The following is a 15,987-nucleotide window of genomic DNA, read 5'->3' as shown; positions in this document are numbered from 1 at the left end:
CAAGCAAATGACACAACAGCACAGGGCAGTCTGCCTTACTGACTTCAATGCTATGTTCCTAGGCTAAAGACAGAACAAATGATGATGCATTTTTAATCTCTTCCCAACTCTTAATTTTTTCTTTAAGTCTTTTTTTGGTTTTGTTTTTGTTTTATATTTTTGATACGGAGTCTCTCTCTGTCCTGTAATGGTGCGATCTCAACTCACTGCAAGCCCCGCCTCCCAGGTTAAAGTGATTCTCTTGCCTCAGCCTCCTGAGTAGCTGGGATTACAGGCACATGCCACCAAGTCCGCTATTTTTTGTAGTTTTTGTAAAGATGGAGTTTTATTATGTTGGCCAGGCTGGTCTTGAACTCCTGACCTCAAGTGATCCACCCAACTCGGCCTCCCAGAGTGCTGGGATTACAGGTGTGAGCCACCACACCAGGGCATTTTTTTTTTCTTTTAAAATACTTGTTTTTATAGGAAGTAACTATTGTGTTTCTCTATGGTGGGGGTGGGGGGTAGAATGGAGATTCTCTGGCCATCTATAATTCATTCTAAGGGCAAAAAGGATTCAGGTCTCAAGCTTTTTAGCAAACTCATTTTCTCTATACGGTAAAATCAAATAATTTTTATCCTCTCTCCAAGGTTGATTTATTTCATCCCTGAATCAGTGGAAAAGAGGCACATTAAATGATAATCATGTGCTCAATTTCAGGTTGTTAGACTCTCACTGTTGACCTTTGTATGTTAGCCTGTTTATGGAAACAAATCATGGGGAATGCAGTCAGCAAATTTAGGCCTTTATGAAAAAAGGAAATAAAGCTTCAGACTTAAGCAAGAGGCTATGATAAAAGCACTTGCTGCACAAATATATTTAGTCAGTAAGACAGTGAACTAGAAAACCAAATTAGGATCTTTAATATAAAAATCTAGAGCTTAGTGGGAAATGCTTAAAGAGAAAACTCACTGAGCTAGTAGAGTGATTTGTTGTAGAAAGCAATCCCATTGAACATGATGTAGATTTATTTCCTAGTCTGAAAGAATATAGAAGAGAGTTACAGGACAAAATAAAGCTTCTACAACTCTTGACTAAGGATACTTGGGAGACAAACAGAAAATAATAACATTTAAATTTGAAGAATGTCAATTTTTCATTTTTGATCCAAAGTAGAAAAAAGGGACATATCAACATACTGTATACATTTAAATATAAAATTTGAAATGCTATACTTACTATATTATCCCAAGAATAAAACAGTGTATATATTTCCAGATGCTTGCCTGAAATTTCTTAAAATTGTTTTTTTTTTGTCAAAATGAGAACAAATAAATTATTATATTGGAAGTCATAAATGGGTAAAGGATTCTAGAATACTAGGAGAGAAACAGAGTAAATTGTACCAGTTGTTAATCACAAATAAAGCTTACACAATTCTCATTAGAAAGATAATTCCAATAGTCTATTAGTTGAGGCATTTTAGACACAAAGTACTTTGTCTGATATTAAGACTTCTTGGTAAGGAATGGCATTTGAAAACCTGGAAAAGCCTGCCTTACTGTGTAAGTTTAGTAAGAGAAACCAAAAAGGGGTAGTAAGCTGAGTGGACTTTATGTCTAGGGTGAAAGAAAGTATTTGTAGCAGCAACATATCAGAGCTAGAGAGATAGTCATGAATATTGAGAAGTTTTAAAGTACAGATGGTAAAATGAAAAAGGATAGATATGAGACTCCTCTATATACAAAAACAAATACAAATTCCAGAAATAAGTCATAGTGCCAAAAGTGGAGGGTCTTGAGCTACAGAAATGTTAGAAGGAAGTAAGAAGTGGACAGATGTATGAAAGGAGAGCCTCAGAGGATTCCACGGTTGAGGTGATTCTGAAGTCTCTTCTCCATAGACAGACCACCCAGTTCCATGCTCTTCTTCAAATAGGTTTTTCTGGTAGTACAGAGGGATTACAAATGCAACTAAACACCATCATTCATGAGGACCGTAAAAGCTTTCCCCATAGCAGGATGCAATCATAATTGTTAATTCAAGTAGATGAAGCATTCATTCATCCTCCCATTCATTCTGCAAAAATAATGCATGGAAAAGGATTTGCACAGTACATGGCAAATAGTCGTTCTCATTAAAGGGTGACCGACATAATTCTTTTCCTTCTTCCTTATTAGTATTATATTAGTATTAATATTAAAATTATTATTACTACTATTCTTACTTTTACTCACTGCCAAATTCTTGTTCTAGACAACCAATTATTAAGAGCAATAACTATGATTAACTTTTTTTTCCATTAACACCTGATATTGCATACAAGACATAGCTGACTGGCATTCAATGACTGTTGAATAAAGACATTAATGATGGAAAGACAAAATACAGATGTCTTTGCGAAGGTGCAGCTTAAGGGCTTGTAGGCACCTATAAATCAGTGTGATTAGTGCTTTAGTAGAGATCAGCACAGGGGGTTGTCAGATCACAGAAGATAATTAATTAACCCAGGGAAGTTGGGAAGCAAGACACTCAGAGAAGACACAGCATATTTGGAAAGTAATAAAATAGAACTGCTAAAAATGAGTAATACAACCACTGAAACTTAAACAGACAAAAGCAAAGCAATTTAAATGTTAAAGAGAAGATGAAGTATAGGGAAAGAAAAACTTAAAACTTAATGACCCATAATATTCTTGAAATTAATTTAACAAATATTTATTGAGAAGCTACTATGTACAAAGGTTTATTCCAGGTACCAGGGTTACATGAACTAACAAAGCAAAGTCTACCATCATGTTTCTAATTCAAATGGAGGAAACAGATAATCCAAAAACCACCAGAAAATATTAATAAACATAATATAGAAAGAAGCACAATAACAAGGAGTTAAAGGGGTAAGGAGGGAATGCCAGCCTGCTGGTGATGGTAGTATTAAGAACTTATTATATAAAAGTTAATAAGCAAAAGCCTCTATAAGAATATGACTTTAGAGCAGAGAGTTACAGGAAGTGAGGGATCAAATGACTCAGATATCTGGGGGAAACAGATTCTCAGAAGGAAATTACAGATGCAAAGATCTTGAAGCAAGAATGAACTCTGACAGAAAGAGGAAAAAATAATCACTCAGAAATAGGCTGAGTGGTGGTTACAAGGGAGTCAGCTAATCTCCTTCTACGCATGGTAGATAATTCTTGTCTCATGATTGTCTTTGCTGAAACTTGTTTTTTTCTTTCTTTAGAACGGTTGGACCAAACTTGGTTTCTGCTTATGCAGTTGTTTAGTTCACTTTCAAATGTACATATTTATAAATACATTTTATTGAGGCTTTGCTAAATGGCTGTTTCTCACTTTTTTTTTTTTTTTTCTGGGGACTGGCTTTTCTCTCCAGGTGGCTCCTCACCTTTCTGATAATGTCTTTCTGATACGAGTTCTATGTTCTTTGTTCATTTGTCTCTCTTGTGCGCAATCATGGTTCTACCATATTTATGATGTTGTTTTGCCTTTGCACTCTCTGTTATTGTACTAATAAAGGAAGAGGAGAGAGATCATCTTTCATAGGAAGAGCACTTTTCTCTTTAGGGCAGAATCATGATGCCTGTGTATTAAGACTTCATGGCTTAACTGCTTTGTGCCTTCTGCCCGGGGATGATAGTGCCATATCCAGACAATCTGAATATGTGATCCTATCAGCAAACATATCTATTTTGTGGCAATGGAGTCATCATGTACAATAACTTGCTGCTATTGAGCATTAAACTCATTAAATGAAAAAAAAAAAAAAGCCCAGCGCATCCTCTATAACAAAGACCTACTATCCTGGGAAAAAGAGCTTCCCAGAGTTTTATCACACCCAACAGGAGCGGCGTTTACCCAAGAGAACTTCATTCCCATCTAGCATTTCTGTCTCACCTGAAAGGGGAGAACAAAGCTAGGAAATACTGGTGTAGATCCCAGCCCAGGAACACAGGTCTAGTAAAGGACTAAGATGCCATCATAAGATTATAGAAGGATTCCTTTAATATACATGCTACCACCACATCAATAGGGTACTAGTATATACAATAATAGTAATAGTGGAGTACAGTTTAAAAACTGCAAGGCACAGATACTATTTACATATGAGTTTTTAGGAAAGTCCAAAGACAGTAGAGAATAAAAATCAGAATCTCATAGAATATGAAGTCTCTGGAACACATAGCTAAAGCAAATGTTGAACATAGTACAACTGCTAGCCAAAATAACATAAAACCTCACACAAATGGCCATATACCACCATTCTTATTATCTAATACAACACGTAAGGCTTTCAACAACAAAACATTTCAACAAAAGTAAAACATGTTAAAGAAACATCAGTTCAATATTTAAAAATACCATTTACAACAGCACCAAATACATAGAGAAGCTGCATGTGGAAAACTACCAAACTTTGATGAAAGAGATCAATGCAGATCTAACAAATGGAAGGATATTTTATGTAAATATTCCACCAGATTCAATATTGTTGAATGTCAGTTCTTCCCAATTTTATCTATAGAGTCAATGCAATCCCAACAAAAATTTCAGCAGGCTATTTATAAATATTCACGAGCTCATTCTAAAGTTTACACGGAAAATCAAAAGACCTAGAACAACCGACCTAATACCGAGGGACTTAACACTAGTTGATTTCAGGACCTACTCTAAAGCTACAATAATCAAAAGAGATTGGTATCAACAAAAACAACCAAAAATAGGCACATAGCCAGAAGTGGTGGCACACACCTGCAAACTCAGGAGGCTGAGGTAGGAGAATTGCTTTAATCCGGGAGGCAGAGGTTGCAGTTTGCAGTGAGACAACTCTGTTGCCCACTGCATTCCAGCCTGGGCAACAGAGGGAGAGTCTGTCAAAGAAAAAGAAAAAAAGCCCATAGATAAGTCAGTGAGAATAAAACCCAAGAAATATACCAAAATGAATGTGCTCAACTGATATTTGAAGAAAGAGTAAAAGCAATTCAACGAAGAAAATATTGCACGTTCAGATAATTGAATGTCTGTATGAAAAAGGGGAGAAGGACATCTAGACACAGACTATATACTTTTCACAAAATTTAGCTTGAAATACCTTGCAGACTAAATGTTAAACTATAAAGCTTCTAGAAGAAAACAAGAAAATATCTCAGTGACATTGGTTATGGAAATTTTTTAGAATAACACAAAAGGCCCAATTTGTGAAAGAAAAACTAATAAAAGACTTAATTAAAATAAAAAATTTTGCTTTATGAAAGTCATTGTTAAGAGAACAAAAAGATAATACTAGGAAAAAATATTTGGAAAATACAGATCTGATAAAGAATGTGTGTCTGAAATATACAAACACTTAAAACTCAAAAATAAAAAAGCAAGCAACCTAATTTAAAAATGGGCAAGAAATCCAGAGGCACTGCAATATAAAAGATAAACAGATGGAAAATAAGGATATAAAAGAATACCCAACATCATTTTCCATTAGGGAACTGCAAATCGAAACAATAATGTCATTCCAGTACACACCTATTAGAATGGCTAAATTCCAAAAAACTGACAATACCACATACTGGCCAAGATATTGAGTGACAGAAATTGTCATTTATTGCTGGTGGGAAAGAAAAATCATACTGCTACTTTGGAAGACATTTTGGCAATTTCTTTCAAAGTTAAACAAAGCTTACTATATATCCAGTAATTTTTTCCTAGACATTTATACAACCAATTTAAAACATAAGTCTATAGAAAAACATGCACACAAATGATTTTAACAGGTTTTTTTTCATAATCACCAAAATCTAGAAGGTGATTTTTCATAATCATCAAAATGGCCTGCAATAGGAGAATAGACAAACTATGGTATAGCCATGTATTGGAATATTATTTGACAATAAAAATAAATTAGCTATGAAGCCACAAAAATACATACATGAACCTTAAATATGTATTGCTAAGTGGAAAAAAAAATCTGAAAGGGCTACATACTGCATGATTCCATTTATATGACACTCTGGTAAAGACAAAACTATACAGACTCACAATATCAGTGACTGCCTGGGGCTGGAGGAGAAAAGGGTAGGGCTAAAAAAGGGACAGGTGATCTCCTATAGTGGGGAAATTATTTTGTATTATATTGTAATTGTAAATATATAACTATGCATTTGTCAAAACTCATAGAGCTTTCCAGGACAAAGAAGAATGTTAATATATGCAAACTTTAAAAATCATTTAGCAGGTAAGAGGATCTCAAGATGGAATGCAGAATGGGACAAAACAATCTAATTGTACTATAAAGATACTAACTCAATTGAAAAGGAGAAAAGTTTTGGAAATGAGTGGACTGTAAGACTAAAGGCAAAAGGAACTATACTTCAGCACTACATTTGAGTTAATCATTTTTTTTCTCATAAGGGCACAGATGAACAACTTTGAAATCACTCTACATGTATACTGAAAAGTAAATAAACGGATAACAAGTGGTTGAAACCAAGTTCTCATTGCTGGAGTGGGAATTTTCAGACGTGCAAGGAGAGGAGACCAGTATGATTCATGTGGTAATGGATTAAAGTTTGAGATATCACTATGATCTCATTTTTAGCAATGTAAATGCAAATGGTTACATATAGAAATATGTATCGATAAGTAGATGTCCATGGGTTACATGCACCGGTTAATTTTATGTGTCAGCTTGACTGGACTAAGGAACGTCTAGAGAGCAGGTAAAATGTTATTTATGAGTGTATCTGTGAATGTTTCTAGAAGACATTACCATTTGAATCATAGACTGAGTACAGAACATCACCCTCACTAATGTAGGTGAACTTCATCCAATAGGGTGAGGACCTGAAGAGACAAAAAAGGCAGAGGAAGGGTTTCTTGAGCTGAGACTTTCATCTTCTTCTGTACTCTGACATTGGTGTTACTGGTTCTCAGGCTTTCAGATTTTGGTCAGATTTTACACCTGTGGGCCCCAGTTCTCAGGTCTTTGGGCTGAATCACACTACCCACTTTCCTTGTTCTCCAGTTTAGAGATTGCAGACTGTGGCGCATCTTAGCCTCTATTGGGAGTTGTAATCCAAATGGTGTAATCTGAGCAGGCCTCTTTGAAAAGCTGACATTTGAATTGTGGCTTAAAGGAGATGAGGAGGTGAAGACAGGAGCCACAGTAGATATCTGGTAGAAGTATGTTTCTATGAGAGAGAAATATGGTTGGGAATGCCTAGAAATGGGTGGTGTTTGGCATCCTCAGAGAGAAGTGAGAAGGTTATAGAGGGAACAAGGTAGCAAGACGTGAGGTCACTCAAAACGATTGATTGTGGATGCACAGATCTTGGAAGACCTCTGATTTTTACTCTGAAAAAAAATAGGACCCTTTGATTTATCTCATTTTATTTTATTTTATTTATTTTTTGAGACAGGGTCTTGCTCTGTTACCCAGGCTGGAATGCAATGGAACAATCTTGACTCACTGCAGCCTCGAACTCCCAGGCTCAAGTGATCCTCCCACTTCAGCCTTCTGAGTTGCTGGGACTATAGGTGTGTGTCACATGCTTATTTTTTTAAAAACATTTTATAGAGATAGTGTCTCCCTATATTGCCTAGGTTGATCTTAAACTTCTGGGCTCAAGTTTTCTTTATGCCTTGGCCTCCCAAAGTGCTGGGATTTCAGGCATGAGCCACTATGCCTGACTTATTTTATTTTAACAAGAGGGATAGTTAGGAAACATCATGAAAAAATCATGTGAGGGAGGCAAGAAACAGAAAGACTATGTTTATATTGAGAGATGTGTCTCTAAAGAGCTATGGCACTGTGATCTTTATCCACATGAAATATAGACAAATTAAATTCAAGTAACTAGTTTGAGTCATCTAACTTCAGCCAGGAAGCAGGCAATCCATTTAACCTTACTGATGGTAACAATGCTTCTAGCGAATGAAGAAGAGGGGTCTCTGTAGAATCTCTAGGAGTCAGCAGTGATACCCACCTCAGGCTTAGCAACCACAGAGTAACCCACTGGCACTCAGCCGCCAGCAGCTGTTTTAGAATCCTCCATTGCCGGGGGATAAACCTAACTTCCCTCTCCAACGGAAAGGTTAGGGACCAAAACTAGACTTGTGGAGTGACGATGCCCTTAAGATGCTTTCAATTATCTTGACGAAAGGCATCCTTTGAAGGAAAGAAAGGTTTTCTCACTAGAGGAGAGAGGAGATTTTGGTAAAATATCGTCAAAGTTAAAATAAGTACAATGTTATTTTTATCACAAACTAATGACCCAGGTTATATAATTGTATTTCAGCGTAAACTTCCCAAGCATATATGGTCTTCCCATCTTACAAAATACTCTCATTATCTATGTTGAAGGATAAGGTGGTATAATTTTATTTTATTTTATTTTTCTGATGGAATCTCACTCTGTCCCCAGGCTGGAGTGCAGTGGCATGATCTCGGCTCACTGCAACCTCCGCTTCCTGGGTTCAAATGATTCTCCTGCCTCAGTCTCCTGAGTAGCTGGGACTACAGGCACTCACCACCACACCCAGCTACTTTTTGTGTTTTTAGTAGAGATGGGGTTTCACTATGTTGGCCAGGATGGTCTCAATCTCTTGACCTTGTGATCGGCCCGCCTTGGCCTCCCAAAGTGCTAGGATTACAGGTGTGAGCCACTGCACCCGGCCAGGATAAAGTTTAAAGGACAGTAGAAATGGTTAATACAATGAAGGCCTCCTAATCAAAGTGCTGTCTTTCTATCCCACTGAGTTTCAATCACAATCTGCATGAGAATTCTTGGTTTGCCCAATTGCTTACCCTGTACAATTATTTTATAATGGAGAACAGTTTACTCAGGTAGTCCAGAATTATAGTGGTTAAGAAACCAGACAGGAGAAAGCCGAAGAATATACATGGATGAATAAATGGGAGGATGGATGGATGGATGGATGGATGGATGGATGGATGGATGGATGGATGAAAAGGAACAAAAGAAGGAAGAAAGGAGGGGGGGAGGGAGGAAAGGAAGGAAGCAAAGAAGGAAGGATGGAAGGGAAGGAAGGAAGGAAGAAAGGAAGGAAGGAAGGAAGGAGGGAAGGAAGGAAGGAAGGAAGGAAGGAAGGAAGGAAGGAAGGAAGGAAGGAAGGAAGGATTATTAATACATAGATGTATATCTCACCTCCGTTATTTTTGCAATATATTCCCATTTTTGTGTGTAATTTACTGGGAAGAAGAGAAGGTGGTGAACTGCAGAGAAATATTAAAATATATTTAATACCTTCAATGTCAGTACCAACACAAATTATGAAACAATTTTACTTTAAAGCAGGTTTGCATGAGGAATTTTTGTCAGAAGTACGTAATCAGATAATTTCTCCCAAATTAGAAAGATTCTGCATCCCTGAAGAGGGCACTGCTACAAATTAGGATATGGTGAAGAAAAAAGATTATATTATGAATGACAATAAAGACTAGACAACAAGAATTGTTTGCAATCATTTAAAAGGCAATCCATTTAAAGCACATTGAAAGCTGCCCTTACTCAAGTGTTGGGTCAAGAACAGAGAAACCAGGGATATCCTAGCCCAGGAGGCTATTTCATGAAATGGTGACAAGGCACTTCCTCTAGGCGGGCATATAGCCTTGAGCAGGCACATGGCTTGGTTCATGGAGTATGGAATGGATTTCATCACATGTGTCCACTAGGCCGAACACCCCTGAATACAGGACCTGAATATTACAAGACCAAAAACTGGGTGAAGAGAGAATGCTCCTCCTGCTTTACTCTCAGTAATAATTCGGTGAAAGTCCTCAGAGCCACTACAGTAGCACTGAACCTGAGCACTGGGTGTGAAAGTTAAAAAACTACTCTCCAGGAACTTAAAAAGAAAAAGAGTCTTACACATAGACAATGGAAGCTAACTGGCATATACAGGAAAGAGAGGAAAGGGGATTCTGGCTACCATTTAACTTTTGTAATTAGATACCATTTTCACTGACATCAGCTTCTGGTGGCAGAGGTGGTACCAACTCTTAGTATACACCTTGCAGAGTTATAACCAAATGTTATATTTTACATCTATGCCTCATAAGAAACATGCAGAGGAAATAATTATTGAAGCTGCATAGGCAGGAGAAATGTGTTTTCCTCTTGTCCACACTCAGTAAAGCATTAACAGAATATTAGTACTTATATTTAGTTTTTCATGACAGTGAACCTAGGAGTCACTAGAGACCAACTGCTGGGTTACTCTCTCTAGAATGTCACTGATTAGAGAACTAAGTGTTAACCATATGTTACTTTATTTGTTCACTTCTTTCTTTGAGGAAATAATTGAAGAAGACATAGAATCACTCAGGGTTTTCATATTTAGAGTATGTTGATGGATCCTGAAGGATAGAAAATGAAAAGTGAGTTGAACAACTTAACCAGAGAAAATCCACTATATGCCAGATGTAACATTACACAATGAGAATATAATGGTTAATGGGATACTGACCTACTCTGGAGAACTTAGCAATCTGGAGCAGTAGATGAAGGTGACTTTCATAGCACTCTGTCTGTACGAGACTGTGCTAGATGCTTCAGACACATATGTGATTTACTCTACAAAAGACCCAGTGAGAGAGGTATTTAATTATTCCTTCTACATAGAGGAAATTGAGGATGAGAGGACTATAACTTGTCCAGCATAAAAGAGATGGAGCTGTGATTCAAACTCAGTATGATTGACGTGAAGTTTATCTACTTTATTAGTCTCTTCTAAGGTCAAAACTTATCCTTTTATTAACTCTTTTTTACTTGGGTTTATATTATGACAATTATTGAGGTTAATTTTATTAAAGGACTATGGCTTTGAGTGGAGGTGTCATCTACTAATTAGGCATATTAACATAAAAGCACACAAGACATTGTGCTTATTATCACTTGACCTCTGTATAGTCACTGTTAATGAACTTGTCAAAATACTATCCAAGTTCAACCATTAAAACTTTAATTTTAAAGTTAGATACAATTTTAAGGTTAGAGAGGTTATGTAAGGTGACATTCTAGCTTTTATTTACATCAATGAATATAAATAATCCAGTGTTGTTAAAGGGCAAATCTGTGTGAATTGGTACACAAAAAGTAAATGTACAACATGAATTTTAATTCTGAAGTCCCTACTTTTTTTATTAATATACTTGAGAGAGACTTGAAAGTAATGAGAAGTTATTTTTTTTTTTAACCATAGCTTAGCCTTATAAAACAAACCTCTTCAAGTGGTACATGAGTTTATTCTTTAACTACCTTTCATACATAACATTCTTTATGATGGCATTATTTAACATCTGAATGCCAATAGTTTACCTTCTGTTGTGTGAAGAAGAAGCCACAGCTTTTTTGGCTTCCAATCAGTAATAAAGTGTGCAGGAGTGTAACAGATGCTGACTATTTAGTTGTGCAGTTTGAGGTATTGCAGGAGGATTGAGCTGCCACACGCTGTCCTAGACAAACACGCTGAGTGCCATGTGCAAGACATATTTCAAATAATGTTTTCTCCACATCATTTCCAGGATGTAAAAATGCAGAATCTGGAACCTAAGGCAAAACAGTAGTGTGAAGACATGATGTCAAGTATTTTATCACCATAGTTATTCCAAATTTTCCGTGATACTTTTCCTGTAACCTTCTCCCTCTGCAACTTCAAAGCATTAACTTCTTCATACTCCATACCCGGTTCAGAAAAATATACCTCCTCATTTACAAGGAGCAAAACAGATGAATTAGATTTTTCCAATACAGCATTAGGTGGGATGTTTTCCAAAGTCTGAATGTATGATAAAGGGAGAAATTTGTTCCTTTTAATACGTTGATGCATCCTCTTGAGACAAAGGACAACAATTATGGAATCTTGGAACTTAAAATTCCCATGTAATTTCACCTACTTGACTTATGGATGAAAGAACCAAAATGTAGATGGTGGAAGAGCCAATAGCAGAATCTACTTTCCTTGCCTTCCAGTTTAGCTTTTCTGTATAGCTCCAGGAAGGGTGTTTGCACATCGCATTTCCATCACATTGGAAATATGGAAACCAAAAAATATTTGCTAGCATAATAGGGAATTTTCCCTCCAGTCCTTTTGTCATTTTTCCTAAGTAATGTATGAAATACTTGGGTTTTATTTTTATTTATTTTTTTTTACAAAATTTGTCTTCTTTCATTCCTCATCTTTATCAACACTGCAAGACCTACATGACATCCATATATTTGATTGTAGCCAAAGTGCACACAAACAAGAGAGAGTTTGCAAGGGCAGAGGCTTGATAGACATTTCTATTCTGTAAAAGGAATTCTATACTAAAAAGCTGTCATAATTCAGCTGGTTGATTGACCCACCCCCTACCTATCCTTCTTCCACTGCTTTGTGGTTGTGGCAAATGTTATAAAGTGTCGATGGTGAAAGAAGTAAATTGTGTTGTGAAGATTTTATAGTTTTTGCAATGTGTTTGTTTAGTTACTTATTACACCTTTTTATTTTACGTTTAATTAGCATTTGTGTTTTACAAACATATTTGAAGATCAATAGGGCAATTTTTAAAGATGAGAGGTGAGACAGGAAAATTCCAGGCCTGTGCCTCTGGGAAATTAATTTAATGTGGTTATTGATGGGAAATTAAAATCTTATATATGTTACTTCACTGCAGTAGTGGAGCAGGGGACACAAGATCACCTGTTTTTGCAAGGAAGGTTACTTATCAACATGTTTTGTATGGGTTGGTAATTCACATCTTCCTATTCTGTTGTGCATGGCCTATGGAAAACAACTTTCAAATGCACTAATGGCTCCACCAAACTCACAGCCATTTTATAAGTAAAGGTGTTGATTTTTTAAAACAACAATTGGAAATTCAAAACAAACAGTCAGTTTGAACAGCCTGAGAAGCATTTACTGAGCAACAAACTTCTTGCCCAGAAAAAGAAAATTAATAATGCCAACATGTAAAATTAGAGTGAGGAAAATGCTACAAGATGCAGTATAACAAAATGAAATGATCCCACTTTCCAATAGTAAATAAGGTGATGTATTGATGGTGGTTCACATCATGCTGAGAAGGTTGTATGTAATATACTGAAAACAACAACTTCTCTCTCCAGGTTGTTGAGTCAACAGATTTCACCAATAAATGTCATGCTGTAGCATATGTAAGGTTTGTAAATAACATTGAGATTTAAGAAAACTTTTTCTGCTACAGAGAACTACAGGAAACAAGCAAAGGCTAAGATATATTTAAGAATTTTGTAAACAAAAGATTTGTCTCGGAGAACTGGGTTGGTATCTGCATAGACCGTGTACCTTCAACAGTTGGCTTTATGAGAGGTTTCACTTCACTTGTAAAATAATGTCGCCATACACTGCTTTTTTTCACAGAGAGATACTGTGTCAAAAAATTCTTGAAAATGAAATTTATAAGAGAATCCTAGATGACCATTTTATTTAACTTTATTAAACAATGATTGTTCACTTGAGAATGCTTTAAAACTTTGTAAAAACCTGGAAAAGAGCTAACTCTCCTGCTGTATACAGAAATCTGAGGGTTTAGCAGAGAAAGAATTCTTTTTTTTTGAGATGGAGTCTCGCTCTGTCGCCCAGGCTGGAGTGCAGTGACCTGATCTCAGCTCACTGCAAGCTCCGCCTCCCGGGTTCACGCCATTCTCCTGCCTCAGCCTCCTGAGTAGCTGGGACTACAGGCACCCGCCACTTCGCCCGGCTAGTTTTTTGTATTTTTAGTAGAGACGGGTTTCACCGTGTTCGCCAGGATGGTCTCGATCTCGTGAGCTCGTGAACCGCCCGTCTCGGCCTCCCAAAGTGCTGGGATTACAGGCTTGAGCCACCGCGCCCGGCCAGAGAAAGAATTCTTAATAGAATGAGTTGAAAGCTAAACTACAGATTTTGCTGAGTGTTTGAAGATGAAAAATAGCTACAGAAAACCAGTCTGCTTAATACATATTTTTTTACTGCATGAACCAGTTGAACAAGTCTCCATGAGGCTCTTCAGAAAATGCCTTGACTTCATATGGTAAGAGTATTAGATTTAAAAGCAAATAAAATATTTTGAAAAATCATGGCTCCAAAAGGAAATCTTGAAATGTTCTTACTGCCTCTTGGTCTTGATAATGAGGAAATATATTTGCAGATCTTAAGTTGGAATTGAAACTACCTAAACAAAACAGTACAAAGTTGAACAGCATCTTCCCAATGACCTCATTTCACAATGCCTGTATAATAGAGTAACAACCCTTTCTTTGAATCTTCTCAGCCTGAGAACTTGACTTGGAGAAAAGAAGAAGAATGCCGTGAACTGTCTAATCATATGTACCAGATAAGATTTTCCAATCTGTCCCAAGACAAGTCCTCTATTTCTGTGAAAAGAGAGTAACTTGCCATTCATAGGAAAATACTGAAGAATTTCCTGCAGTTTGCAGCTCTTCCATGTGTGAGCAAGTTTATTCTTAACAAGACAAGCATCAAGAGTAAGGATAGAAATTGTCTCATTTCAGTTGATAATGAGATCCATGTGCACTCATTTCAAGTTTGACTCTGAAGCATAAAACAAGCAGATGGTTTTTAGTAAACAGGTAAATTCATTTTATTTGCTTTCAAAAATAACACTATATATCTGTGTGTGTGTATGTGTGTGTATGTGTGTGTGTGTTTGTGTATTCCTAGAACATTTTTTAAAAAATGCATGTATAATAATTTTGGAAATGCTAGATCTATATTTGAGGCTAATCATGTCACTATTTGAAAAAAAAATGGTTTTTTTTGAAGTGTTATTAAAAGTTCGGTCTTCATTCATATTGCTTTGGACAAAAAGGTTTTAGTAGAGCTACTTAAAACATTGCCAAAAAAATTTCACGTAGTAAATAACACAAGTTAAAATCAATTTACAACCTTTAATTTAAATCAACCTTTAGAAATAAAAAACTTGTTATTTAAGCCAGTAGTTTAATAGAAATTCATTATAATATATGTTCTTCATGAAAAGAAAAAATAAGATAATTTAATAAATAGTAAGCTAAGTTTCTTTCCCTCAAGAAAATTAGACTCTAAAATTCATTTTTAGTTTTTTTTTTTTTTTTTTAACTTTTATTTTAGGCTTGGAGGTATAATTGCAGATTTGTTATATAGGTAAATTGCATCTCATAGGGGTTTGAGTTACACATTGTTTTGTCACCCAGGTGACACACATAGTACCTAATGGGCATTTTTTCAATCCTCACAATTCTCCCTCCATCAACCCTCAAGTAGACTCTGGTGTCTGTTGTTCCCTTCTTTGTTACCTTCTTTGTTGTTCTCTTCTTTGAGCAGAAAACCAAATACTCACTTATAAGTGGGAGTTTGACTTTGAGTACACCGGACTCTCGATGCTTATAAGTGAGAACATGAGGTATTTGGTATCTCACTTATAAGTGAGAACGTGAGGTATTTGGTTTTCTGTTCCTGTGCTGGTTCACAAAGGATAATGGCCTCCAGCTCCCTACATGTTGGTGCAAAGGACATAATCTCATTCTTTTTTATGGCTGCATAGTATTCCATGGTATATATGTGCCACATCTTTATCCAGTGTACAATTGATCTAGGTTAGTACATCAGATCCATGAAATAAGACTTAAAATAGAAATTGTGTAAGTTGTACTCCAAGACTGCTGATCACCTAATTTCTATTTAAGTACTTGCCATATTGTAACATACATAAATATAATTCTTTGTTGTGTTTTTCTATTATTTTGGTCTGTTTTACCTAATTAGCATATATACTTCCTATGATCAGAAAACTTATCTTTTTACATCAGAAATACTTTGCCACTTGAAATACTTTCTGGTACATAGCAGTTACCCAATAAGTATTTGTTGATAAATAAATATTTGACCATCATAATTTCCTAATTTTTGATAAGCAAGGAGTATATTTCAAAGTTTTTTAGAGTAATGGTTCAATTATAGGAACCCTAATATTTCAGCAA

The sequence above is a fragment of the Theropithecus gelada genome, chromosome 11 (genome assembly GCF_003255815.1).
Source record: "Theropithecus gelada isolate Dixy chromosome 11, Tgel_1.0, whole genome shotgun sequence".
Taxonomy (NCBI): Eukaryota; Metazoa; Chordata; class Mammalia; order Primates; family Cercopithecidae; genus Theropithecus; species Theropithecus gelada.
This window is presented reverse-complemented; position numbering follows the sequence as displayed.